The sequence below is a fragment of the Eleutherodactylus coqui genome, chromosome 3, assembly GCF_035609145.1.
Source record: "Eleutherodactylus coqui strain aEleCoq1 chromosome 3, aEleCoq1.hap1, whole genome shotgun sequence".
Lineage (NCBI taxonomy): Eukaryota > Metazoa > Chordata > Amphibia > Anura > Eleutherodactylidae > Eleutherodactylus > Eleutherodactylus coqui.
The window spans coordinates 136,229,735-136,257,721 of record NC_089839.1 but is presented as its reverse complement, the minus strand read 5'-3'; positions in this window follow the sequence as shown (position 1 = coordinate 136,257,721).

The window sequence follows — 27,987 nt, the reverse complement described above, 5'->3', positions numbered from 1 at the left end:
TCGGTTAAGAAGGATTAAAATCAACAAATTGCTGGGCTCAGTTGGAATACACCCAAGGGTTCTAAGGAAACTAGGAAACATGATAGATAGACCCCTGTTTCTTATACTTAGGGACACCATGGAGACCAGGTTTGTACCACTAGATTGGCGCATTGCCAGTGTGGTCCCAATGTACAAAAAGGGGTCTAAAAGAGAACCTGGTAACTACAGGCTGGTAAGTCTCACTTCAATAATTGGAAAAATATTCAAAGGGTTTTTTAGAGATGCCATCCTGAAATACCTCGAGAAAAACAACAGTATAACTTCCCATCAGCATGGGTTCATGAGGGGTCGATCATGTCAGATCAATTTGATCAGCTTCTACAATGAAGTTAGTTCTAGGCTGGACCTGGGAGAGTCTATTGATCTCGTATATCAGGATTTTTCTAAAGCCTTTCACTCCATGCCGCATAATAGGCTGATATATGAAATGAGACCGCTCGGTCTGGGTGAAAACGTGTGTATCTGGGTAAAGAACTGGCTCGGGGATAAGAAAGCAGAGGGTGGTAATAAATGGTTTATACTCTGATTGGGCCACCGTTGGTAGTGCGGTGCTACAGGGTTCAGTATTAGGCCCCATTCTGTTCAATATATTTATTAATGACCTGATAGACAGACTCCACAGTAAAATATCAATATTTGCAGACGACACAAAATTATACAATATAATTAACGCAGATATTTGCAGATGATACGAAACTTTGCAAGATAATTAATACAAAGGAGAACAATATGCGGCTACAAACGACCTATATAAGCTGGGGGCTTGAGTTGAAAAATGGCAAATTAAGTTTAATATTGATAAATGTAAAGTTATGCACATGGGCAGGAGAAACAGATGTCACCAATATACACTAAATGGCATAATGCTAGGGAAAAGTGAGATGGAAAAGACCTGGGGGTACTAGTTGACTGTTGACTTAGCTGGAGCAATCAATGCCAGTCAGCGGCTGCAAAAGCAAATAAAGTCTTTGGGTGCATTAAAAGAGGTATAGGGGCGAGGGACAAGAACATTATTCTTCCACTATATAAGGCACTTGTCAGGCCTCACATGGGATACTGCGTACAGTTCTGGACACAGGTGCTCAGGAAAGATGTTGCAGTGCTTGAGGGAGTTCAAAGAAGGGCAACTAAATTAATAAATGGAATGAGAGGACTGTAATACCCAGAGAGGCTGTCAAATTTGGATTATTCGCCCTGGAAAAAAGACGGTTAAGGAGCGAACAAATAACTATGTATAAATTCATAGGGGGAGACTACAAGGATCTCTGCCATGATCTGTTTATACCCAGGACTGCGATGGTAACAAGAGGGCATCCGCTACATCTAGAAGAAAGCAGGTTTCATCACCAACACAGAAAGGGGTTCTTTACTATAAGAGCAGTGAGACTCTAGTACTCTCTGCCTGAGGATGTGGTGGTGGCAAAATCTATAGAGGAGTTTAAGAAGGGACTAGACTAGAGATGAGCGAACGTACTCGTCCGAGCTTGATATTCGTGCGAATATTAGGGTGTTCGGGATGCTCGTTACTCGTAACGAGCACCACGAGGTGTTCCGGTTACTTTCAGTTTCCTCTCTGAGACGTTAGCGCGCTTTTCTGGCCAATTGAAAGACAGGGAAGGCATTACAACTTCCCCCTGTGACGTTCAAGCCCTATACCACCCCCCTGCTGTGAGTGGCTGGGGCGATCAGATGTCACCCGAGTATAAAAATCGGCCCCTCCCGCGGCTCGCCACACATGCCTTGTGACTTAGCTGAGGGAAAGTGCTGCTGCTGGTGCTGCTGTAGGGAGAGCGTTAGGAGTCAGTGTAAGCTTCAAGAACCCCAACGGCCCTTCTCAGGGCCACATCTACTAGTGTGCAGTACTGTGTTAGCACAGTATTTATTTTTTTTTTTTTGTCCAAAATTGGATCTGCAGAGCATTGCGCCCTGCAATAAGGACAGAAGTGGGGGTTAGGCAGGGAGAGTGTTAGGAGTTAGTGTAGGCTTCAAGAACCCCAACGGTCCTTTCTAGGGCCACTTCTATCCGTGTGCAGTACTGTCCAGGCTGCTGTTAGCAGTGTTGCATATTTTTTTTTTCTTCTCAAAACCGGCTGTGCAGAGCATTGCACCCGGCATTAATACTACAGGGATAGAATTGTGTAGGCAGGGCCAGAAGACATTTATTATTCATTGAATACACGCAGTGGGGTCTTCCCTTTGCTAAAAAGGAAAAAAATTATATTTTGCCTGCCTGTGTCAGTCCTAAGGTCTCCGTGTACGTGTGTGCTGCGTGTACAACGTACAAAAATCAGACGCAACCAGCTACGCTTTACTGCAGGCTTGCGCCATTGTCTTTCCTGACTGGCAAATACCTGCTCTGCTAGAGTTAATAACTCTGCTACACTATAGTTGTGTGACACTTTTTGAGGGCCACACCACAGATATTAAACTTCTTGTTCATTGAATATACGCAGTGGGGTCTTCCCTAAGCTAAAAAGGAAAAAAATTATATTTTGCCTGCCTGTGTCAGTCCTAAGGTCTCCGTGTACGTGTGTGCTGCGTGTACAACGTACAAAAATCAGACGCAACCAGCTACGCTTTGCTGCAGCCTAGCGCCATTGTCTTTCCTGACTGGCAAATACCTGCTCTGCTAGAGTTAATAACTCTGCTACACTATACTTGTGTGACACTTTTTGAGGGCCACACCACAGATATTAAACTTCTTGTTTTTCATTGAATACTCGCAGTGGGGTCTTCCCTTTGCTAAAAAGGAAAAAAATTATATTTGGCCTGCCTGTGTCAGTCCTAAGGTCTCCGTCTACGTGTGTGCTGCGTGTACAACGTACAAAAATCAGACGCAACCAGCTACGCTTTACTGCAGCCTAGCGCCATTGTCTTTCCTGACTGGCAAATACCTGCTCTGCTAGAGTTAATAACTCTGCTACACTATAGTTGTGTGACACTTTTTGAGGGCCACACCACAGATATTAAACTTCTTGTTTTTCATTGAATACACGCAGTGGGGTCTTCCCTAAGCTAAAAAGGAAAAAAATTATATTTGGCCTGCCTGTGTCAGTCCTAAGGTCTCCGTGTACGTGTGTGCTGCGTGTACAACGACAAAAATCAGACGCAACCAGCTACGCTTTACTGCAGCCTAGCGCCATTGTCTTTCCTGACTGGCAAATACCTGCTCTGCTAGAGTTAATAACTCTGCTACACTATGGTTGTGTGACACTTTTTGAGGGCCACACCACAGATATTAAACTTCTTGTTCATTGAATATACGCAGTGGGGTCTTCCCTTTGCAAAAAAGCGAAAACATTATATTTGGCCTGCAGGCTTGCGCCAATTTATTTCCTGCCTGGGAAATCAAATCACTGGTAATACAGCATGCTGAGGGGTAGGGGTAAGCCTAGAGGATGTGGACGTGGGCGTGGCCGAGGACGCGGAGGGCCAAGTGAGGGTGTGGGCACAGGCCGAGCTCCTGATCCAGGTGTGTCGCAGCCGACTGCTGCGCGATTAGGAGAGAGGCACGTTTCTGGCGTCCCCACATTCATCGCCCAATTAATGGGTCCACGCGGGAGACCTTTATTAGAAAATGAGCAGTGTGAGCAGGTCCTGTCCTGGATGGCAGAAAATGCTTCGAGCAAGCTATCATCCACCCACAGTTCTGTGCCGTCTAGTGCTGCAAATCCGAATCCTCTGTCTGCTGCTCCTCCTTCCTCCCAGCCTCCTCACTCCACTACAATGACACCTGCTCAGGAGCGGGAACACTCCCAGGAACTGTTCTCGGGCCCCTGCTTAGATTGGGCAGCAGTGGTTCCTCTCCCACCAGAGGAGTTTATCGTCACTGATGCCCAACCATTCGAAAGTTCCCGGGGTCCGGGGGAAGAGGCTGGGGACTTCCGCCAACTGTCTCAAGAACTTTCTGTGGGTGAGGAGGACGATGACGATGAGACACAGTTGTCTTGCAGTGAGGTAGTATAAAGGGCAGTAAGTCCAAGGGAGCAGCGCACAGAGGATTCGGAGGAAGAGCAGCAGGACGATGAGGTGACTGACCCCACCTGGTGTGTAACGCCTACTCAGGACAGGTCTTCAGAGGGGGAGGCAAGGGCATCAGCAGGGCAGGTTGCAAGAGGCAGTGCAGTGGCCAGGGGTAGAGGCAGGGCCAGACCGAATAATCCACCAACTGTTTCCCAAAGCACACCCTCGTGCCATGCCACCCTGCAGAGGCCGAGGTGCTCTAAGGTCTGGCAGTTTTTCACAGAGACGCCTGACGACCGACGAACAGTGGTGTGCAACCTTTGTCGCGCCAAGATCAGCTGGGCAGCCACCACCAACAGCCTCACCACCACCAGCATGCGCAGACATATGATGGCCAAGCACCCCACAAGGTGGGACGAAGGCCATCCACCGCCTCCGGTTTGCACCGCTGCCTCTCCCCCTGTGCCCCAACCTGCCACAGAGATCCAACCTCCCTCTCAGGACACAGGCACAACCGTCTCATGGCCTGCACCCACACCCTCACCTCCGCTGTCCTCGGCCCCATCCACCAATGTCTCGCACCGCACAGTCCAGCCGTCGCTAGCGCAAGTGTTGGAGCGCAAGCGCAAGTACGCCACCACGCACCCGCACGCTCAATCGTTAACCGTCCACATAGCCAAATTTATCAGCCTTGAGATGCTGCCGTATAGGGTTGTGGAAACGGAGTCCTTCAAAGCTATGATGGCGGCGGCGGCCCCCACGCTACTCAGTTCCCAGTCGCCACTACTTTTCCCGATGTGCCGTCCCAGCCCTGCACGACCACGTCTCCCGCAACATTGTACGCGCCCTCACCAATGCGGTTAGTGGCAAGGTCCACTTAACTACGGACACGTGGACAAGCACAGGCGGGCAGGGCCACTACATCTCCCTGACGGTACATTGGGTGAATTTAGTGGAGGCTGGGACAGAGTCAGAGCCTGGGACCGCTCACGTCCTACCCACCCCCAGAATTGCGGGCCCCAGCTCGGTGGTGGTATCTGCGGCGGTGTATGCTTCTTCCACTAAAGCACCCTCCTCCTCGTCCTCAACCTCTGTCTCGCAATCTAGATGTGTCAGCAGCAGCAGGATGTCGCCAGCAGTCGGTGTCGCGCGGCGTGGCAGCACAGCGGTGGGCAAGCGTCAGCAGGCCGTGCTGAAACTACTCAGCTTAGGAGATAGGAGGCACACGGCCCACGAACTGCTGCAGGGTCTGACAGAGCAGACCGACCGTTGGCTTGCGCCGCTGAGCCTCCAACCAGGCATGGTCGTGTGTGACAACGGCCGTAACCTGGTGGCGGCTCTGCAGCTCGGCAGCCTCACGCACGTGCCATGCCTGGCCCACGTCTTTAATTTGGTGGTTCATCGCTTTCTGAAAAGCTACCCACGCTTGTCAGACCTGCTCGTAAAGGTGCACCGGCTCTGCGCACATTTCTGCAAGTCCCACACGGATGCTGCCACCCTGCGCACCCTGCAACATCGCTTTAATCTGCCAGTGCACTGACTGCTGTGCGACGTGCCCACACGGTGGAACTCTACGCTCCACATGTTGGCTAGGCTCTATGAGCAGCGTAGAGCTAGAGTGGAATACCAACTCCAACATGGGCGGCGCAGTGGGAGTCAGCCTCCTCAATTCTTTCCAGAAGAGTGGGCCTGGTTGGCAGACATCTGCCAGGTCCTTCGAAACTTTGATCAGTCTACCCAGGTGGTGAGCGGCGATGTTGCAATCATTAGCGTCACCATTCCTCTGCTATGCATCTTGAGAAGTTCCCTGCAAACCATAAAGGCAGCCGCTTTGCGCTCGGAAACAGAGCCAGGGGAAGACAGTATGTCGCTGGATAGTCAGAGCACCCCCCTGTCTATATCTCAGCGCGTTCAGGAGGAGGAGGAGGAGGATGAGGAGGATGAGGAGGAGGGGGAAGAGACAGCTTGGCCCACTGCTGACGGTACCCATGCTGCTTGCCTGTCATCATTTCAGCGTGTATGGCCTGAGGAGGAGGAGGAGGAGGAGGATCCTGAAAGTGATCTTCCTAGTGCGGACAGCCATGTGTTGCGTACAGGTACCCTGGCACACATGGCTGACTTCATGTTAGGATGCCTTTCTCGTGACCCTCGCATTCAACGCATTCTGGCCACTACGGATTACTGGGTGTACACACTGCTCGACCCACGCTATAAGGAGAACCTTCCCAGTCTCATTCCCGAAGAGGAAAGGGGTTCGAGAGTGTTGCTATACCACAGGACCCTGGCGGACAAGCTGATGGTAAAATTCCCATCCGACAGCGCTAGTGGCAGAAGGCGCAGTTCCGAGGGCCATGTAGCAGGGGAGGTGCGTAGATCGAGCAGCATGTACAGCCCAGACAGTGCAACAGTCTTTAAGGGCCTGGCCAGCTTTATGGCTCCCCAGCAAGACTGTGTCACCACTCCCCAGTCAAGGCTGAGTCGGCGGGAGCACTGTAAAAGGATGGTGAGGGAGTACGCAGCCGATCGCACGACCATCCTCGGTGACGCCTCTGCCCCCTACAACTACTGGGTGTCGAAGCTGGACACGTGGCCTGAACTAGCGCTGTATGCCCTGGAGGTGCTTGCTTGTCCTGCGGCTAGCGCCTTGTCGGAGAGGGTGTTTAGTGCGGCTGGGGGAATCATCACAGATAAGCGTACCCGCCTGTCAACCGACAGTGCCGAGAGGCTAACACTCATCAAGATGAACAAAGCCTGGATTTCCCCAGACTTCTCTTCTCCACCAGCGGACAGCAGCGATACGTAAGCAATACGTAGGCTGCACCCGCGGATGGAAGCTACGTTCTCTCTCACCATCCAAAACGGGGGCATTTCTGCTTCATCAATCTGTGTCTAATATTCCTCCTCCTCCTCCTGCTCCTCCTCCTGAAACCTCACGTAATCACGCTGAACGGGCAATTTTTCTTAGGGCCACAAGGCTCACTCATAATTTTTCTAAACAATTTTTAGATGTTTCAATGCTCTGAAAAGCGTTGGAACTTTAACTTGAACCAATTTTTCGTTCAACTGGGCTGCCTCCAGGCCTAGTTACCACTTAAGCCACATTAACCAAAGCGATTAATGGGTTTCACCTGCCCTCTTGGTTGGCCATGGCCAATTTTTTTCAGGTACATTAGTACTGTTGATACAGCAATTTTTGTGGGCCCTCGCCTACAGTGTAATCAAATAAATTTTTAGCCCACCTGCATTAAGCACGACATTACTACCTCAGCTGTGTTGGGCAATGCAATGGGATATTTCTATGTACCGCCGGTGGCTTCCTGGCACCCACCCATGCTGTAGGTGCACACGGAGGTTTTACTACATCTGTACACTTGAAAAGAACCCCAGTCTGACTGGGGCATGCAGTGTGGGCCGAAGCCCACCTGCATTAAGCACGACATTACTACCTCAGCTGTGTTGGGCAATGCAATGGGATATTTCTATGTACCGCCGGTGGGTTCCAGGGAGCCACCCATGCTGTAGGTGCACACGGAGTTTTTACTACATCTGTACACTTGAAAAGAACCCCAGTCAGACTGGGGCATGCAGTGTGGGCCGAAGCCCACCTGCATTAAGCACGACATTACTACCTCAGCTGTGTTGGGCAATGCAATGGGATATTTCTATGTACCGCCGGTGGCTTCCTGGCACCCACCCATGCTGTAGGTGCACACGGAGTTTTTACTACATCTGTACACTTGAAAAGAACCCCAGTCTGACTGGGGCATGCAGTGTGGGCCGAAGCCCACCTGCATTAAGCACGACATTACTACCTCAGCTGTGTTGGGCAATGCAATGGGATATTTCTATGTACCGCCGGTGGGTTCCAGGGAGCCACCCATGCTGTGGGTGCACACGGAATTCCTATTGCGGAGTTGTACCTGCCTGTGACTATTTATAAAAAACCGCGGTCTGACTGGGGCGTGCAGACACCTTGACAGAATGAATAGTGTGTGGCACATAGGTTCCCCATTGCTATGCCCACGTGTGCAGCTCCAGATGGAGGTGGCACAGGATTGGATTTCTCATTGCTTCTGTACAGCATTGTGGACTATCAGCCCGCCCCTTTTATGGGGGGGTCGCTGCCTAGCCATGCCAACCCTCTGCAGTGTGTGCCTGCTTTTCCTGTGGCAGACGCACTTATACATAGACATGAGGGTGGTGTGGCATGAGGGCAGCTGAAGGCTGGGCAGGGACAGTTTGGTGTGCGCTGTGGACACTGGGTCGTGCGGGGGGGGTTGGGCAGCATGTAACCCAGGAGAAGTGGCAGCGGAGTGTCATGCAGGCAGTGATTGTGCTTTGTTGGAGGTAGTGTTGTGCTTAGCTAAGGTGTGCATTGCTAATGAGGGCTTTTCAGAAGTAAAAGTTGTTGGGAGGGGGGGGGGGCCCACTCTTGCCGGCATTGTGGCTTAATAGTGGGACCTGTGAACTTGAGATGCAGCCCAACATGTAGCCCCTCGCCTGCCCTATCCGTTTCTGTGTCGTTCCCATCACTTTCTTGAATTGCCCAGATTTTCACACAAGGAAACCTTAGCGAGCATCGGCGAAATACAAAAATGCTCGGGTCGCCCATTGACTTCAATGGGGTTTGTTACTCGAAACGAACCCTCGAGCATCGCGAAAAGTTCGTCCCGAATAACGAGCACCCGAGCATTTTGGTGCTCGCTCATCTCTAGACTAGACATCTTTTTAGAGCGCTATGATATTACAGGATATAGACATTAGGTGACCAGCAGGGTTGTTGATTCGGGTCTTGGAGTCAGGTAGGAACTCAAACATTGATCCAGGGATTATTCTGACTGCTATTGTGGAGTCTATCCAGTTTTTACTAAAGCTATGGCCTAGGTGTGACTTTCTAATATGCTGCATCCCACCTGATGGAGAAAAGATGTAGGGTCCATGAGCTAACAACCCCCAAGTTAGCAGACCATGTAAAAATCCACACCATATGGTCATGCATTATACAGCTGACATCCACCTACAGTGGCCAGGAGCAGAGTTAACCCAACCATGGAATCTAATCACCAAATCGCCTCTTTTACCTATGAGTTGGGAGGGATAACATCACTCCTTAGGTAGAACACCAAGAAGGTGAGTGAGGAGACTTATAAAGCTATCCATGCTCCTCTGGATAATATGCAAACAAGGGAGATGTAATAATACTTCTGCAGCGCCACCTATTGGATTGCAGCATTCCTTCAAATCAATGCTTTGCTCTTTATACAGGTCTGTAGAGCAATGATTGGGAATTGAAAACCAAGCCAGAATTCATACACAGACAGCTGTTTTGTTTTTTTTGCCCCTTATCAGTGTGCATACAGGCCTTCAAAATTGATTTGAAGAAATTCTGCCATCCAATAGGCGGCTCTGCAGAGGTATTGTTCCATCTCCTTTATTTGCATTTTACCCAGAGCAGCATAAATGGCCTTATAAGTCTCCTCACTCACTTTCTTGGTGTTCTCTCTAAGGGGTGGTTACCCCTCCCGACCCACTTCATAAGCATCTCACTAGCCAAGCCAGGATCCTACTACACACTGATGAGGGGCAAAAAACCCAAAACAGCTGTCTTTGTGTGGATTCTGACTTGGTTTTCAATTCCCAGTCATTGCTCTACAGAAGGGTCAAGCATTGATTTGAAGGAATGATGCCATCCAATAGGTGGCACTGCAGACGTATTGTTCCATCTCCCTTATTTGCATTTCACCCATGATTAGAGATGAGCGAGCACCAAAATGCTCGGGTGCTCGTTACTCAAGTCGAACTTTCAGTGATGCTCGAGAGTTTGTTTCGAGTAACGAACCCCATTGAAGTCAATGGGCGACTCGAGCATTTTTGTATATGATTGGTGCTCCGCTAAGGTTTTCATTTGTGAAAATCTTAGCAAATCACCAAAGTCATGTAAAAAAAAAAAAAATGGATAGGGCAGGCGAGGAGCAACATGCAGGGCTGCATTTCGGGCTCCGAGGTCTCACTATTAAGCCACAATAGTGGCAAGAGTGAACCCCCCCCCCCCCCCCGCACTGTCAGCATAAAGATCGTTCTCCTCTGCCACAGCTGTAACAGCTGTGGCAGAGAAGAACGATGTTAGCCCATTGAATTCAATGGAGCCGGCAATACAGCCGGCTCTATTGAAAGCAATGGGCTGCCGGCGAGCGCGGGATGAATTTTCGGAAAGGGCTTAAAAATATAAGCCCTTACCTGAAAAAGAAAGATTTTAGTGTAAAAACGAATAAAAATGCAGGCATTCTCTTCAATGGAGCCGCTGCTACTGCCAGCGACTCCATTGAAGACAATGGTCTGCTGGCACACCTGAATTCTTTTTCAGGGAAGGGCTTTACATATAAGCCATTCCCTGGAAATGAATTAAAAGTGATTTAAAAAACAAAAAAAATAGATATTCACCTCCCTTCAGCTGCGGGGGCACAGCCGCGTCTTCTCCTGCTGTCCCCTGCACTGTGGTGCTGAACTGCTGTCATTCAGCTGAGAGCTGCGCTGAGCCAATGAGAGGCAGCAGTCACTCACCCATTCATGAATTCATGAATGGGTGTGAGTGAGATCTGCCTCTAATTGGTCAGGCTGTGACCAATCAGAGGCAGCTCATTCAGCAGGTGGGGATTTTAAATCCCCGGCTGCTGAATACTACAGAGAGCAGTTTAGGAGAACTGCCAGCTGGCCGCAGCTGAACTCGGTCTGCCGGGACGAGGTGAGTATATATATATTTTTTTATTTTTACACATTTTAGGATGATTTTCAGGTAAGGGCTTCTATTTTTAAGCCCTTCCCGAAAATTCATCCCGCGCTCGCCGGCAGCCCATTGCTTTCAATGGAGCCGGCTGTATTGCCGGCTCCATTGAATTCAATAGTCAGTGCTCGTCTAATCGAGATGAGCACCGCGTCGTGCTCGTCTCGAGTAACGAGCATCTCGAGCACCCTAATACTCGAACGAGCATCAAGCTCGGACGAGTATGCTCGCTCATCTCTACCCATGATGCATGTCATGGCAGGCAGGGAAGCTCTTTTGCATACTAACATTTTAGTACTTCTATTTTGCCCTGCCACAAGCAGGGAATAATAGTATAGTAGCCAGTGCACTGAGCTCCCGCCCCCCTCTCCACCCTCTCTCCGCTGTTTGCAATGGGAGGGGTGGGGCTAAGTTTTGCCCCATCCCACCCCTACAATTGCAAACAGTGACAAGAGGCAGAGAGGGGGCGGGGAGGGGTGGGTGTTCAGTGCACTTGCTCCAGGCCCATCCTGCCTCCTCCCCTTGCAGAGAGGGGCAACGTATATCGTCCGGGTGTGAAAACCTGACCGATATATGCCCATCTGAATAAGGCTTTAAAGATAATTAAAGTTCTTCAATACAATGATCCATTTTTACCAAAGGCAGTAACAAGGGGGCGTCCTCTATGTCTACAGGAAAGAAATATCATTATATTCAACCTTGACTATGTCAAAAACAATAAATTCATAGTGAAAACCCAAGAAAGAGAGACAAGAGAGACCTACTTACAGATTAGTGTTCATAGTCTTTGCAGAGGTCGAATAGGAAACGATTTCCTACCAAAAGTCAACTAAAAGCCAATGATATGTACTTGATTTTAGTCTGCACAATATCTTGTCACTTTTTGACAGCCTGCAGACACATTGTGTGGTCGCTGCTGACAGCTAAAATAACAAAAACCCTTATATGCAAACAGTTTTTTTGAAATTACAAGTTGAGTAAAAAAAAAAGGCGTGTTTTTAACTCAGAACTTCTCTCAGTTGCAGACTGTCAAAGACTGTAAGTAGAAACTAATTATCCTTCGGCTCTTTCATCCCTGTAGACATCATATCTACTGGAACATGTCAATGCCAAGTTACAATTTCTTTCTAACTGAGAATGAGTAGGTGTTTGGACAGTAGCTCGGCGGAACCTAAAGGAGGTGATAGGCTGGAAATAAAATATCTGCATAGTGTAAATTACTGCCTGTCTTCTAAAACAAGATGTACTATATAACCCTTGCGTAGCTAAATACTCTATTGGGGCTTGTTCACACAAGTGTATTTGCACCCTGTATTGCGTGCGCACATTTGGAGCACGTAGTACTCAGTGAATAGAACTCATTGATTTCAATGAGTTCATTTACATGAACGTATTTTTTCATGCAGTGTGGAATCAAGTGTAAAAATACGCAGCATGTCCTAAATTGGTGTGTATTACGCACTGTAGAAGCCCATTGAAATCAATGGGAGCGCAAAAGTATGCAGGAATCCTTCATATTTGCCACGTATTTACTCTCAAAATCAATGCAATTTTGTGCGGTTTTTTTTTTGCATGTGCAAAAAAAACACAGCTTTTTGCACACACAAAACATGTTGGTGAAATATGCACACATAAGTGCATTTTGATTGCATAAATATGCAGCATATTTATGTTGGCGAAATACACTTATGCCCGTGTGAATGACCACTTACTCTATTCTGTATATTTTGTAAAAAAGGTTTGTTTGAATTTGGATAATTAAATAAACTATTTTTAAGTCCCTGAAAGGGACTTGAAGATGCAATCATTTGATTGCTAGGATAGTGCACTGCATTACTTATGTAGGGCATTCTACTACATCATTGATAGCATCCAGACTCTGCCGGAATAGATATGGAGGCCTTTGTCAGGCTTCAGGTTGCCGTGGGAACCCATTTTTACCTTGCCCTCACACTGCCAGTAATAGAAGGAGCCCCCCCCCCCCCCCCCCAGTAATCTGCTTGCTCGCTGCAGTTGCTATTAATTGTGGCATGTAAGGGGTTAAACTGCCAGGATCTCTGGTATCCCCTCTGTAATTAGGGCAGGAGCCTGTCTTTAACCCCTCAGTGACCAGCCTATTCTATGCCTTAAAGACACTCTGTCTTATGGGTTGAAAGTAGGTGACTTGCTGAGTTTGGGGATGTAAGTTGTATACTCACCTTCCCCATCGTTCTCCTGGCGTGAGTGCTGAAAGTCACTGCTGGATAAGCAGCATGCTAAGTAGTCTCCTATTCTAATTTTATAAGTCCAATGCAGTGCTTCCAGTACTCACACCAGGCGAACGGCGGGGAAGGTAGGTATAACACTTTCATCCTCAGATTCAGCGGGTCACCTACGGTCAGCTCATAAGCTTAGCTCATAGAAATAAGAGTAGTTGACAAAGTTATTTTAACCCCTTAATGACATGGCCTATTTTGAGCTTAAGGACCAAGCCTTATTTTTCAAATCTGACATCTGTCACTTTCTGTGCTAATAACTTTTGAATGCTTTTACTTATCAAGGTGATTCTGAGATTGTTTTTTCGTGACATATTGTACTTTATGTTAGTGTAAAAATTTCATCAATAAATTTTGTCCTTATTAGGAAAAAAAATCCAAATTTACTGAAAATTTGGAAAAATTCACAATTTTCAAACTTTGAATTGTTTTCTTTCTAAGATAGAAAGTCAAACACCACAACATAGTTATTAATTAACATTTCCCATAGGCCTACTTTACACAGCAATCATTTTTTAAGTGTTATTTTACTTTTTGCAGACTCCACAAAGTATATAAATTTAGCAGTAATTTTTCACATTTACTAGCAAATTTCAAAATCTAAATTTTTTAAGGACCAATGCAGTTCAGACATAGTTTTTCCGAGCCTGTATATCAGAATCCCCCATGAATTGCCCCATTTTAAAATCAGCACCCTTCAAAGTATTCAAAATGGCATTTAGAAAGTTTATTAACCCTTTAGATGTTTTACAGGAATTAAAGGAAAGTGCATCAAAAATTAGAACAGTTCCTTTTTTCTACTGATTTTCAATATAAAACCTTTTTTTTAATATAAAACAGTAGGAGTTAGCAAAGAAACAAAACTTGGAATGTATTACCCAGATTCCGCAGTTTTTAGAAATGCCCCATATGTGGACGTAGCCTGTTGTATGGGCACATGGTAGGTCTCAGAAGGAAAGGAGCGCTTCTTGTCTTTTTGAATGCAGATTTGGCAGGAATAATTTTCAGACCCCATGTAGTGTTTGCAGTGCCCCTGAGGTAGCAGTACATTTGAAACCCCCAATAACTGACCCCATTTTGGAAACTACACCCCTCAGGGAATTTATTAAGGGGTGTAGTGAGCGGTTTGAACCCACAGATGTTTGAGGAATTTTTTTTAACAGTTTGAGTTCAATACGAAAAAATCCAATTTTTCACATAATGTTTAGCTTTAGGCCCAGATTTTCATTTTTCACCAGTGGCAGAAGGAAAAACGTACCCCATGATGCGTTACCCAGTTGCTCTCGAACACGGAAATGCTCCATATGTGGACGTAGCCTGTTGTATGGGCACATGGCAGGACTCAGAAGGATAGGAGCGCTTCTTGGCTTTTTGAATGCAGGTTTTGCTAGAATAATTTTCAGACCCCATGTAGTGTTTACAGTGCCCCTGAGGTACCAGTGCATTTGAAACCCCCAACAACTGACCCCATTTTGGAAACTACACCCCTCAGGGAATTTTTTAAGGGGTGTAGTGAGCGGTTTGAACCCACAGGTATTTGAGGAATTTTTTTAACAGTTTGAGTTCAATACAAAAAAATCACATTTTTCACATAATGTTCAGCTTTAGGCCCAGATTTATATTTTTTACCAGTGGCAGAAGGAAAAAACATACCCCATGATGCGTTACCCAGTTGCTCTCGAACACGGAAATGCCCCATATGTGGACGTAGCCTGTTGTATGGGCACATGGCAGGACTCAGAAGGATAGGAGCGCTTCTTGGCTTTTTGAATGCAGATTTTGCTGGAATAATTTTCAGACCCCATGTAGTGTTTACAGTGCCCCTGAGGTACCAGTGCATTTGAAACCCCCAACAACTGACCCCATTTTGGAAACTACACCCTTCAGGGAATTTTTTAAGGGGTGTAGTGAGCGGTTTGAACCCACAGGTATTTGAGGAATTTTTTTTAACAATTTGAGTTGAGAACGAAAAATTCACATTTTTCCAATAATGTTCAGCTTTAGGCCCAGATTTTCATTTTTCACCAGGGGCAGAAGGAGAAAACATAGTCCATAATGCATTACCCAATTACTCTCGAGCACGGAAATGCCCCATATGTGGATGTAAACTGTTGTTTGGGCACATGGCAGGGCTCAGAAAGAAAGGAGTGCTTTTTTTGAATGCAGATTTTGCTGGAATAATTTTCAGACCCCATGTAGTGTTTGCAGTGCCCCTGAGGTACCAGTGCATTTGAGACCCCCAACAACTGACCCCATTTTGGAAACTACACCCCTCAGGGAATTTTTTAAGGGGTGTAGTGAGCGGTTTGAACCCACAGGTATTTGAGGAATTTTTTTTAACAATTTGAGTTGAGAACGAAAAATTCACATTTTTCCAATAATGTTCAGCTTTAGGCCCAGATTTTCATTTTTCACCAGGGGCAGAAGGAGAAAACATAGTCCATAATGCATTACCCAATTACTCTCGAGCACGGAAATGCCCCATATGTAGATGTAAACTGTTGTTTGGGCACATGACAGGGCTCAGAAAGAAAGGAGCGCTTTTTTTGAATGCAGATTTTGCTGGAATAATTTTCAGACACCGTGTAGTGTTTGCAGTGCCCCTGAGGTACCAGTGCATTTGAGACCCCCAGCAACTGACCCCATTTTGGAAACTACACCCCTCAGGGAATTTTTTAAGGGGTGTAGTGAGCGGTTTGAACCCACAGGTATTTGAGGAATTTTTTTTAACAATTTGAGTTGAGAACGAAAAATTCACATTTTTCCAATAATGCTCAGTTTAGGCCCAGATTTTTATTTTTTACCAGGGGCAGAAGGAGAAAACGTAACCCATGATGTTACCCAACAGGGAAATGCCCCATATGTGAATCTAAACTGTTTTTAGGGCGCAGGGCTCAGAAGGGAAGGACTTAGCATGTGGCTTTATGTACAAGCTGTGCGAAGTACATCAGGGTAAAACGTCAGGGCAATAAAAAAATTAAAATTTCAGGGACGTGTGGTAGATCTTAAAACACTCATTTATACAGAGGCCGGGTTGTGTGGGGCACGTTTCACACTGGTATATGGTGTCTTTTCTTATCCCCTGTTTGTAGCACACTCTGCACCTCTTTTGGGTCCTTCCCTTCATCGCAGTGGAGGGAATTTCACTGAGAAAATGCTGCCCTGGTACAATTCTTGTGGCCTCGCTTCCAGAAGTACTGGGCCTCTCCCCCACCTCCTGGTCCCCAAATATTAGGTCCTTGATAACTTCCTCTTGAAATTCAAGGAATGTCCCCCTGTGGCCTGCACCTCGGAACAGCACGTAGGCATTATACAGTGCCATCTGTACGAGGTGCACGGCCAGTTTTTTGTACCACACCCGTGTTTTCCGTATGGCTCTATAGGGCTCCAGTACCTGGTCTGATAGATCGACCCCTCCCATGTACTTATTATAGTCGAGGACGCAGTCTGGTTTGGGGGTCTCTGCACTGGTACCTCGTACTGGGCAGGGGGTACTGCTGTGGCCGTGTATTGTCGTCAACATAAGGACATCCCTCTTGTCCTTATATTTAACGCACAATACATTGTCGCTGCATTGGGCCCGGCTCTCACCCCTTCTGAGCAGTTGCCCAAGCAGCGTCTTAGGGAGGCTTTTTTGATTTTTCCGAACAGTGCCACATGCCACTGTTCCTCTGGAAGCGAGGCACTGAAACAGGGGGACACTGGTATAAAAGTTATCCAGGTACAGATGGTAACCCTGGTCTAATAGTGGGTGCACCAGTTCCCACACTATTTTCCCTGTTACTCCCAGCACGGGGGGGCATTCTGGGGGCTCAATTTTAGTGTCCTTCCCCTCGTAAATACGGAACTTGTGGGTGTACCCTGATGTACTTTCGCACAGCTTGTACAACTTCACACCATACCGTTCCCGCTTACTGGGCAGGTACTGGCGGAATTTTAGCCTCCCCTTGAAGTGTACCAGGGACTCGTCTACTGCAATGTTTATCTGTGGGGTATACGCCTGGGCAAACTTGGCGTTAAAATGGTCTATTACGGGCCTGATCTTATACAACCGATCGTAATTGGGGTGATCGCTGGGGGGGCACAGCTGGTTGTCATTGTAGTGCAGAAATTTTAAAATACACTCAAAGCGCGTCCTCGACATGGCCATGCGGAACATTGGGGTGTGGTACAAAATATCGGTAGACCAGTACGCCCTGATTGTTGGCTTCTTTATTAGCCCCATGGTTAGTATAAGCCCCCCAAATTTTTTTATCTCTGGTGCATCCACAGGGGTCCACTTATCGGGTCTGGCATAGCTGGAGGTGGGATTTTCTTCTATAAAATTCTGGGCGTACAAATTCGTCTGGGTAACAATATGGGCAATGAACTCTTCAGAAAAAAAAAAACTTGAAGAAGTCCTTCCCTCTGAGCCCTTCCGTGTCAAATTGAATCCCTAGGTTCCCAATAAAATCAGGGATCTGGGGTCTGTAATCTTCCGGGGTACTCAGTGAGCATCTGATGCATTGGGGTCAGTGGCGGTCCTTGGACGCCTTCTCGGGGGTGCAGGGAGCTCAGACTCGCTGGATGAGGATGAGGATGAGGAGTCGGAGAATGCCAAAAAAGTGGGGTCGTCATCACCACTACCTGAGTCCGAGTCTGATGCAATGATTGCATACAGTTCCTCTGAAGTGTACCTCCTGCGGGCCATATTTATATAAAATGGGGCACACGGGGAAAAAGTTTTATTAGATGGGACACTGCGGGATGGGGTGACCACGGGACAGGGGTCGGAAAGAACGCGGAAACTTATGTGGTGTATTCACGTAAGTGTTTTTTTTTTTACACAGACGAATACACTGACAGTACACGGACTAACGACACGCTACACACTAGACGGACTAACTAAACGCTACACTAACTAATAACGGGTGAAGGGACAGGTAACGAAATGGGAACAGCAGGAACTTTTTTTGTTTTTTGGGGTTTTTTTTTACACAGACGAATACACTGACAGTACACGGACTAACGACACGCTACACACTAGACAGACTAACTAAACGCTACACTAACTAATAACGGGTGACGGGACAGGTAACTAAATGGGAACAACAGGAACTTTTTTTTTTTTTTTTACACAGACGAATACACTGACAGTACACGGACTAACGACACGCTACACACTAGACGGACTAACTAAACGCTACACTAACTAATAACGGGTGACGGGACAGGTAACGAAATGGGAACAACAGGAACTTTTTTTCTTTTTTTTTTACACCAAGGGATACACTGACTACACACTGCGCTACACTACACTGCTGATCGCACGCTACAGCTCACTCACTACACTTCTGATCACACACTACAGATCCCTCACTCACTACACTGCACTTCTGATCACTCACTCCACTCTGCTACACTACACTGCCTGATCAATCACTCACTACACTCACTACACTACACTGCCTGATCAATCACTCACTACACTCACTACACTACACCACACTGATCACTAACACTCACTCCACTACACCACACTGATGACTAACTCCTCTCCACTACACTGATCACTAACTCCACTCCACTACACTACACTCCACTCCACTACACTACACTACACTGATCACGCACTCCCTGCCTAATCTACACAGTAATCGCTCTTTTTTATCACAAATACCACAGTAGGTGCTCTATCTACAAGCACCGGAAACACACTGCGGTGCTTGCACATGGAGCCCCTACTGTAAACAGCGCGAAGTCCGCTGCTGCGCTGTGATTGGTCAGGGAGTTTTTCCCTGACCAATCACAGCGATCGTGGGGGAGGGACCGCTCTGATTGGTCCCCAGCCCGGACGCAGCACTTGTCTGCTGACTGTCAGCAGACATCACTGCTGTGTCGCCGCGATTGTCACCGCGGCGACACTTTAATGACATGATGTACCAGGTACGTCATGTTGCGGGAAGTATCCCGCTACCATGACGTACCAGGTACGTCCAGGAGCGGGAAGGGGTTAAGGACCAAGCAAATTTTCATTGTCACATAGCAAGAGCCATAACTCATTGACCCAGCCATATGAGGGCTTGGATTTTTTTTAGACGACTTGTATATTTTAATGTCCGCACTCTGGGTTACCTAAAATGTATTATAGAACGTCTATTACATTTTTGGGTGGGAATGGAGGGGGAGTAAAAAAAACATCCAGAAATTCCATTCTTGTTTTTGACTATTCCATAAAAATAACACGATTATTTTCTTATCTGATCGGCACGATTTCTTTGATACCAAGTTCTGCATAAATACTTTTGCACAATAAAAACTAATTTTTTAAGAAAAACAATTGAATCTGGATCAGCACATTCTAAGACCCAGAACATTATTATTTTCTAGCAATGGAGCTCTGTGAGGTCTTGTTCTTTTCTCCTGCTTTAAAAATGTTTAGGCATTGTATGCATTTAAAAGGGTTTCTGTGAAAAAAATTGTGAATTCTTTTTAACTGGATGTTCAATGGTTTTCTTCACATTTGCAATGTTTTCACTTATGTGATGTGAAGTGAAAAAAAAAAAAACAAAGCATGTCCTATCTTTCTCCATTTTGCAATTTTTTTCTCCAATGTTTCCCTATAGAGTTTCCTTTTTATTGCATCGCTGAGCAAGAACGTGCGATTCTCATGCGATGCGTTTTTAACATTAGAAACTCTAATATATGTATTGAGAAAAATGCACAAGTAAAACGCGTGGGTAATTGCAAGCATCAGCGATGTTTTTCCAAGAAGAAGCATTGCTTGTGCCCAGACACCTCATGAACTAAATTGCGATTTTGCCGTGACTTTCTTCCGTCGATATCACGATCGCCAGTGTGAAGGAGCCTTTGAGTTAAGCTTTTTTGAACTTTTTTTATGCTATTTTTAGTCCTAGAAGATGCAGTTGCTTGATTAATAGGATAGTACACTGAATTACTTATAAAGTGCATTCAACTAAGCTTTTGACAGCAGCTCATTAGACTCTGCCGGAGGCGGGGACTAATAGGCTGCCATACATGACAGACACAGAGGCCTTTGTCATGCCTATAGCTGCCATGGGAACCAATTGGTACCTTGCGGTCGCACTGCTGGATACTGATGGGTGTCATCTGCTTGCATGCTGCAGTTGCCATTGATTGTTGCATGTAAGGGGTTAAACTGCCGGGATCTGAGGTTTCTCCACTTGTGGCAGTTATAGCAGGAGCCTGGCTGTCAGTAGTCAGCCAAGCCAACGCCTTAAAAAGATGTAGGTTTGAAGCACATTAGTGACCACCATGAAAAGGCGTGTTAACGGTCACTAAGGGGTTAAACTCAACTCAAATGTTTATTGAGGCAACATACATAATTGAAAACATTTGTTAGGTATTTAGCTACAAACTAGAGGCCACCACAGAGTTTAAGTGGTCACAGTGGTATCATCCTGTTTTATCCATAACAAATGACTAATGTTTAGGAGTTCTGTACTGGAATCATTTTGTAAATATAATCAGTTTTCTCTCTTTACCTGTTTCACAGTTGAAGAAATCTTTAGTTTTTAATCTAAAGGCATCATTGTCTTAAGTGTTTTCACTTGCAGCTTGTCTTCTTGTTCATGAAGCTTTTGTTTTGGGACATGAAGCTTATCCTCATGAGTAACACAAGTATCCCTTTCAAGCACTTCAGTTGTTTTTGTGTATCATTTTCAGCATTGACTAAACTGTAAATTAAATCTTGGAAATATTCTGATTTCTTGGCAAATAATGAATAAACACTACAAGCTGTCACACACAACAAATCTCATTGTCATTAGTGAAATAGCAACAATACTTTAATGGCACAGTATCCCATTAACTATTTCTATTTGTGTTATCGCAATTCAAGAATGTCATGTCCATAATCTCATGATTAGGAAACATAACAAGGAATAAAACAGCTAATCCTCATTTAAATTAACCCTCTGGTCCTGGAGAAACAAAGATGGCCGCACCGCTTCTCTGACTACCTGATGCACACTGTATGTAGTATGTATTGGTGGTCTGAGACACCACATGCTGCTCTGACTGGTCAGTTCTGGTCATGTGGACAGCACTGGTAGATCAAAGCAAGTGTAGTATCTTGTGACTAATGATACATACTAGTGCACAGTGTATATCAGGTAGTCGGAGAAGCTAGTGTGGCCATCTTTGTTTCTTCAGGCCCGTAGAGTTGCTTTATGGACAGTGGGCAGAGACAAGTATCAGTCTATTATACTACTGTGACCTATTCATCTAGAATTGCTGATATGGAGCACATTTATTCCCACCTTTGTACAACTGTTTCAGGCGTCTTGATGTGAAAATCATGTTTCTTTGAACTAGGGACAAGGGAGTACCATTACATAGTAGTCAGATATTTTATTTTGCACTGTGTAGGATCAAAAGACCTTTAAGGGTATACATAATTAGGGCTGAGATTAAATTAAACTGGAATACCACTTCATATCCAGTGGTAAGAGTTGGCCAGGATTATGAAAACAGGCGAGCTCCATGTGCTACACTGTTTCCAAAAATCTCATTCACTACTATGAGAGTTATGGAAACAACGTATGACAGGTAGCTTGGCTGCTTCCATAATCCTAACTACCTCTGGCCTTCACGTACAGATGGGTATTCCAGTCTCAGGCATACCATGTGTGGAGGTGCTGCCAACAAGAAACGTAGTTGAAACTCTTTATTAGGGATATGAGTGATGGGGGATGGAATGGGGAGGGAGAGAGGCGGGGAGGAGCACATGCGTGGTGATGTGGTGGTCAAGCGCACCATGGAATGCAGGGAAATGTGTGTCTCTGCAATTTCTTTGACTGTCTTATGGGAATGAAGAGAGTTTGGAACTCTGTAACAGAAAAAAATAGAGCTATAACTTTTGTAAGATAATTACAAGATAAATGAAGTTATCAGTACAGAATTTTGAGCCTAAAACAAAATAATGGTAAAAGTAGATCTGTTATCGACTATGATGTTGTTGAGAGCATAGTATGAAGATAAGTCCGCTCCCTAATTAGTCCAAAAACTTTTGTCATTTGGCTAATAGGAGCTATTAAAGAATACAAATGAAATTAGAAAATAAGTTGTTTACAGTTTTTTTTGATAGATTTTGGTAGCAATCACTTTTACTCTATGAGATAAAGGTTGCAAAAGATCCACTAGGTCTATTAATTTTATTTCTTGCACAGCTATTTACCATTAGTATCATACAAGTTAAAACCTCATACAGAACATATGGCTGAATTATGGCTCCATATGATCTGTAATAGGGCTCTTATAGTGGTGGAGCCTCTACTGTACCTCTATATGCCTCTACCTTCATACGTGGGCATACATAGGTTGATATATAATAACCATCAATATATATTACTGGGGAAAATTTTACCAAAAGATTAGAAAGAGTTCCTGAGCTATTGCACTATTTCTGAAGAATAAAAAGAGAACATAAAAAACTCCACGCAGATGTTGTTCATAGACAGATGTGAACCTAGCTCCCCAGTACTACAAGACAACAGTTCTAGTCATTGAGCCACCAAACTTCTTTCTCTTTCTGCTTCTTGCTTCTGCAGAAGAGGATGAAAAAAAGGAAAAGGAAAAGAAGGTTAAGTTATTCTTCTCTTCTTCTTTTCCTCATCTTTCACCTCCTCCTTTCTCTCCTTCTTCTCTTTCCCTTTCTTCTTTTCCTGAAGGAAAAGGAAGAAAATAGAGAAGGAAGAACAAGTCTGGTGTCTCAATCCTTAGCACTGTTGCCTTGCTTGTGCTTGGGTCCTAAGTTCAAATCTGAGCAAGGGCAACATTAAGGCCTCCTGCTTATGTGGATCCGTGAATCTGCAACAAATACCACCCATAGCAGGCTATGGGAAATCGATTCTTCAAGCACATTTGCAGAAAGCAATTGAGGAAAATTGCAGCATGCTTCATTTTTGCACTGCCGGCTTCCATTGAAATCAATGAAAGCCGTCCGATCCGCAGCCCTTCCACAATTGACATTGTGGAAAGGTAGCGAAAAGCAGGAGTTTAATGGAAAAAAAAACAAACTGTACTATGTATGTCCGATGGCGAGCCGTACAGCCCATCCGCAGTACAGATGAAAACTAAAGTAATCAGGTATGCGTTGACGCTGCTGCTCTCAGGGCCAGATTCCTGACATAGATTTTGTATGTTCTCTCGAGAGAAGAAGGAAGGATAAGTATAGTTGTTAGCACTACTGCCTTGCAGTTTTATGCTCTCTTTGTGTTTATTCTTCTCCTTCTCTTTCTCTGGAGATGCTAGAACAAGTGTGGTGGCTCAGTTATTAGCTCTGCTGCCTTGCAGTGCTAGAGTTCGAGGTTCAAATCTAAATGAGGGCAACATCTGTATAGTTTCTCAAAATCCATGCAGATGTTGTCCTTGATGAAGTTTTAACTCCACCATCACAAGGTAACACTGAGTCCCATTCATTAAAGAGGTACCCCCACATCCCAATAGGGACCTTATGGAGGCCAAGTTAGTGAACCTGATTTTTACAGCCATTGCCTTCAGTGGGAATTGAGATCAGGTTGTCCCAATTAATAATTACTTTTGGAATATGAGTCCCGATCCAGTTATTCCAATAATTGCTCCTTACTATTTATAAACAAATATAATTTTCCTTATAGTCGAATACAATATTGGCCAATAGTTGTTTTATTATTCTATTAAAGATATTTCTTGATTGTATGAAACCTGAGACTGCAGCCAAGCAATATGATTTTAATCAGAGACCATTACAAGTTTCAAAGTTATATGAATGCATTTGAGTATAAAAAGCTTTTCCAGTAAACCATATGCTTCAGCAGAGAAAAAGTCAAATTTTACTTGTTCTAAGCCCCTGTTGTAAGCAAATAGCTGTCAAAAACATGAAAACCTTGTGTATTTATTTAAAAGCAAGAGCCATCCAAGACGCTCAGTCTGCTAAATGAAAGCATGTTATAAACTGAGAAAAAGTGAAATATACTATAATAATAAATCAGGTATGCAATACTAATACTCTGAAAAACAAGTTTTTACCTAATGGGATGATACTTATACATAGAAACATTTGGGGGGAAAAAAGCCTCTAGTCTCTCAATGTAAAACAGGTTTTAAGTGACTGTGCTATCTGGTCTTTTGACACTCAATGAATGATACCACCTCACTGCCATATATTTTGGAGAAGATGTCCATTTTGTGGCAAAATAGAAAAAGCTGTTTTTGTAGTCTGGCTACATGTCATGTTGCTGCTGGGGAACCAGTGCAGTGAGCCAATGTGCAAGACGAACTGGGAGAGGTGGTTAATAAACTGTAGGCTTCATGGTCAGCAGGATAAGATTGATGTTGATACCTGCTGTGCTTGTACTTTAACTTACAATTCTAAATTGTTATAACAAATCCACCCTTTATATAATTCTGGTCAGGAGGAGACGGGTACAAAGAGAGCAGCAACAGAAAACTAACAATAAATTAGGTATGCCATCATCTGACTCCAAACCTACCTATGGAAATATTACATATACTAGAATAAAGGTTTATTTCAATCTACCTATCATTAATTTTAGAGACAAAGGTTTCTATTGCAAGTGGATGTAACAACGAATTAACATTAGACACTATAGGGCAGGGGTGTCAAACTCATTTTCACCGAGGGCCACATCAGGCTTATGTGAACTTCAAAGGGCCGATTGTAAGACAGTATAGTAAGGGCCTGTACACACAAGCGTATTCGTGTACATAATATGCAGTGAATAGAAGCCATTGATTTCAATGAGTTCATTCACATGATGTTTATTTTCACATAGCATGGTACTACGCACCGCAATAGGCCATTGAAGTGAATGGGCCGCACAAATACGTGGTGAATGCGCAGGAAACCTATGTAGTCACTGCATATTAGCGCACCATTTCAGTGGGCCCATATGCGTTCTTTTTTTGCATGCCCAAACATGCAGGCATAAGCAATTTTCGATTGCACAACATATTTGTGCGACCGAAATACGATTACGTCCGTGTGAACGAGCCCTAATAGTGACCCCCATAGCAGTCGCAGTAGTAATAGTGACTCTGATAGTGGCCCCAGTTAAAATAATGACTCTCATAGTGGACCCAGTAAAAATAGTGACCCCCACAGTGGGCCAATTAGTAATAGCGACCCCCACAGTGGCTCAATTAGTAATAGCGCCCCCCACAGTGGACAAATTAGTAATAGCTTCACAGGATCTTTATGAAGTTTAGGCAATATATAAAATATTGGTACCCTAAATTTTTCTTGCACTAACATTTGATCTCATATTACTATTTTCCTAAATATCAACAGCCTCATCAAGAATCACTGCAATATCTCTACAAAAAGCGCGAGTGCGATTACCAGAAAGCACCCTATAAACCTATGGATAGACTAACTTTATCTACTTCATAGCAATACCAATTTTAACCCATCATCACAATTGCTCCGCCTCTGTTGGCCTTTTTAATTATTATCTCATTATTGTTCTTTAAACTATGTTAAGATACTTATGCAAAGTCTAGCTTTGAATAATGCTTTTGATGTTTTTGTCTTATGGAGGGGGTCAGAGAATGAATTAAAATAGAGCTTTTGAACAATTGTCATAGAATTGATTAAATTTGCAGCAGAGAAGCATCGAGAGTGTACATTTTTAGGGCTCAGTCACACGGGCGTTTTGCCACACGATTTTTTTGTGCGCATAACTGATGCGTTCAAAAAATCGTGTGACCTAAGCGGGCAGCATGGGGCAAAAAAACGCTGCTAGCAGCGTTTATCCGCCCAAAGGGCTCGGTCACACAGGTGTTTGTACGCTCAAAAAGAGCTCTGCCCGCTATGAATTCATGAATGGGTGAGTGAGTGCTGCCTCTGATTGGCTGAATGCTGTGACCAATCAGAGGCAGCGCTCAGCTGTCATTCAATAGCTGAGAGCTGCCTCTGATTGGTCACAGTGCTCAGCCAATCAGAGGCAGCCCATTCAGCAGGCAGGGATTTTAGATTCCTGCCTGCTGAATACTACTGAAAGCAGTTTAGGAGAAGAGTCGGCTGGAGGCGGCTGAGCGCTGGCAGCTGCAGATAGGTGAGTATAGATTTATTTTTTTTTTTACACTTTTTTAGGATGGTTTTCAGAGAAGGGCTTATATATGAAACCCTTTCCCGAAAATTAATACAGCGCTTGCCGGCAGCCCATTGCTTTCAATGGAGCCGGCTGTATTGCCGGCTGCATTGAATTCAATGGGAGAACATTGTTCTCCTCTGCCACAGCTGTGGCAGAGGATAGCGGGCAGAGCTTTTTTTGAGCATACAAACGCCCGTGTGACCGAGCCCTTTGGGCAAATAAACACTGCTAGCAGCGTTTTTTTCCGCAGTGCCGCCCGCTTAGGTCACGCGATTTTTTGAGCGCATCACTTATGCACACAAAAAATCGTGTGACAAAACGCCCGTGTGACTGAGCCCTAATTTTCGCCGCATGCGTTTGTGCGCATGAAAAAGTCACACATGTGACCACTGCCATTGCAAAGCATTTGGTCTAGATAGATGTGGATCGCAAACGCCCGTGTGAATGAGCTCTTAGATGTAGAAATAAAGAAATGAAAAATATTTTTGGGACAAGTGGTAATAACATTCTTCACAAAACCTATCGAAAAAAAAATTAATCAGATAATTTTTTTATTGAAATTATATATTTTTGAATACAATTAATATCCCTTAATTTTAAAACATTTTATACATTGTGGCAACATGGGGGTATTAAGCTCCACCTAGATGGTTGATAGAAACTATAGAAACCTATGTCCTGACCAGAATCGTGATAAACTCAAGAAATCCTGCTTTATGGTGGTACTTGAACATAAGTAACAGAATCTTCGTATTGCTAGTATGTCACAGTACACAAACATAAGATAAATAATTCTCTAACTGTCTGGCCGCTAAATGTAACATTTTTCTCTAACTAACTAACTAACTAACTAACTAACATAGGCCGAGTGCCTTAAAGGTATATCACAGCCCATCAATTTATTTACCCAGCAGGGTGTAACATAGGAGCCATCAACTCCTGTCAGGATCATCGTTATCAGCCACTATTTGGCTCTTCTCCTCGGAGCTACACTCTCAGGTCCGCACCATTTCTGGCTCCTCTCAGGTACCAGTCCCAGGGAGTAGCCTCTCACGGAGACTCAATCTCTGGCTTTCAGCTGCCCAGAACTCAGTGTGTCTGGAGGTTCTACCTCCTCCAGACACATTCATAAAGCTGTTCTTGCTGATTAGCTTGCTCTGCAACCCTCTGCAAGCCACTTCTGGTACTGTCTTGCCACATATTCCTTTCTTTATGAAAACCGTAGGTCTTTCATTGGTCCTACCCATTCAGGGTTAAAACTCCAAGCCCGGGGGCATGTCCAGCAGCCATGCTGTGAAGACGCATAGACCTTGAGCTCCGTGGGGACCCCGATTATCCTGCTATTGTCCTGTCTGCCTAACTTACCAACAGCGCGGAAAGAAGCACTTACCGGACGGGGAACACATCTGGCTGCTCGGAGGGGACTCTGCGAGGGCTCCGGTGAGAGGGCACCGGCAGAAGCATCGATCCCGGCTTGGAGCCCGCTCCCGCTGAGCACAACGGCCGCCACTTCCGGGTAAGGGAAAGAGGAGAAAGACGCCGGTAGATCGTCGGCATCGGAGCCAGCAGCGCTGGGACATCGGTGAGCGCTGGGAAGGAGAGCCTGACAGGAGGACAGCGACGAGCGGCAAAGAGCTCCGGAGTGTGCAGCGGCCGGATCCGACCACCCAGGGAGACCTGCTGCAGCGGGGGAGGGGAGAGACGCACAGAGGAGGAACAGCCTGCGGCAGGACTCTGCATAGCAGCGGGACACCGCGGACCCAGCACCCCCTGCTGAACTCCTCGGGAACCCGAGCGGAGGACCGGAGAAGAGTGGTGAGCCTGCTTC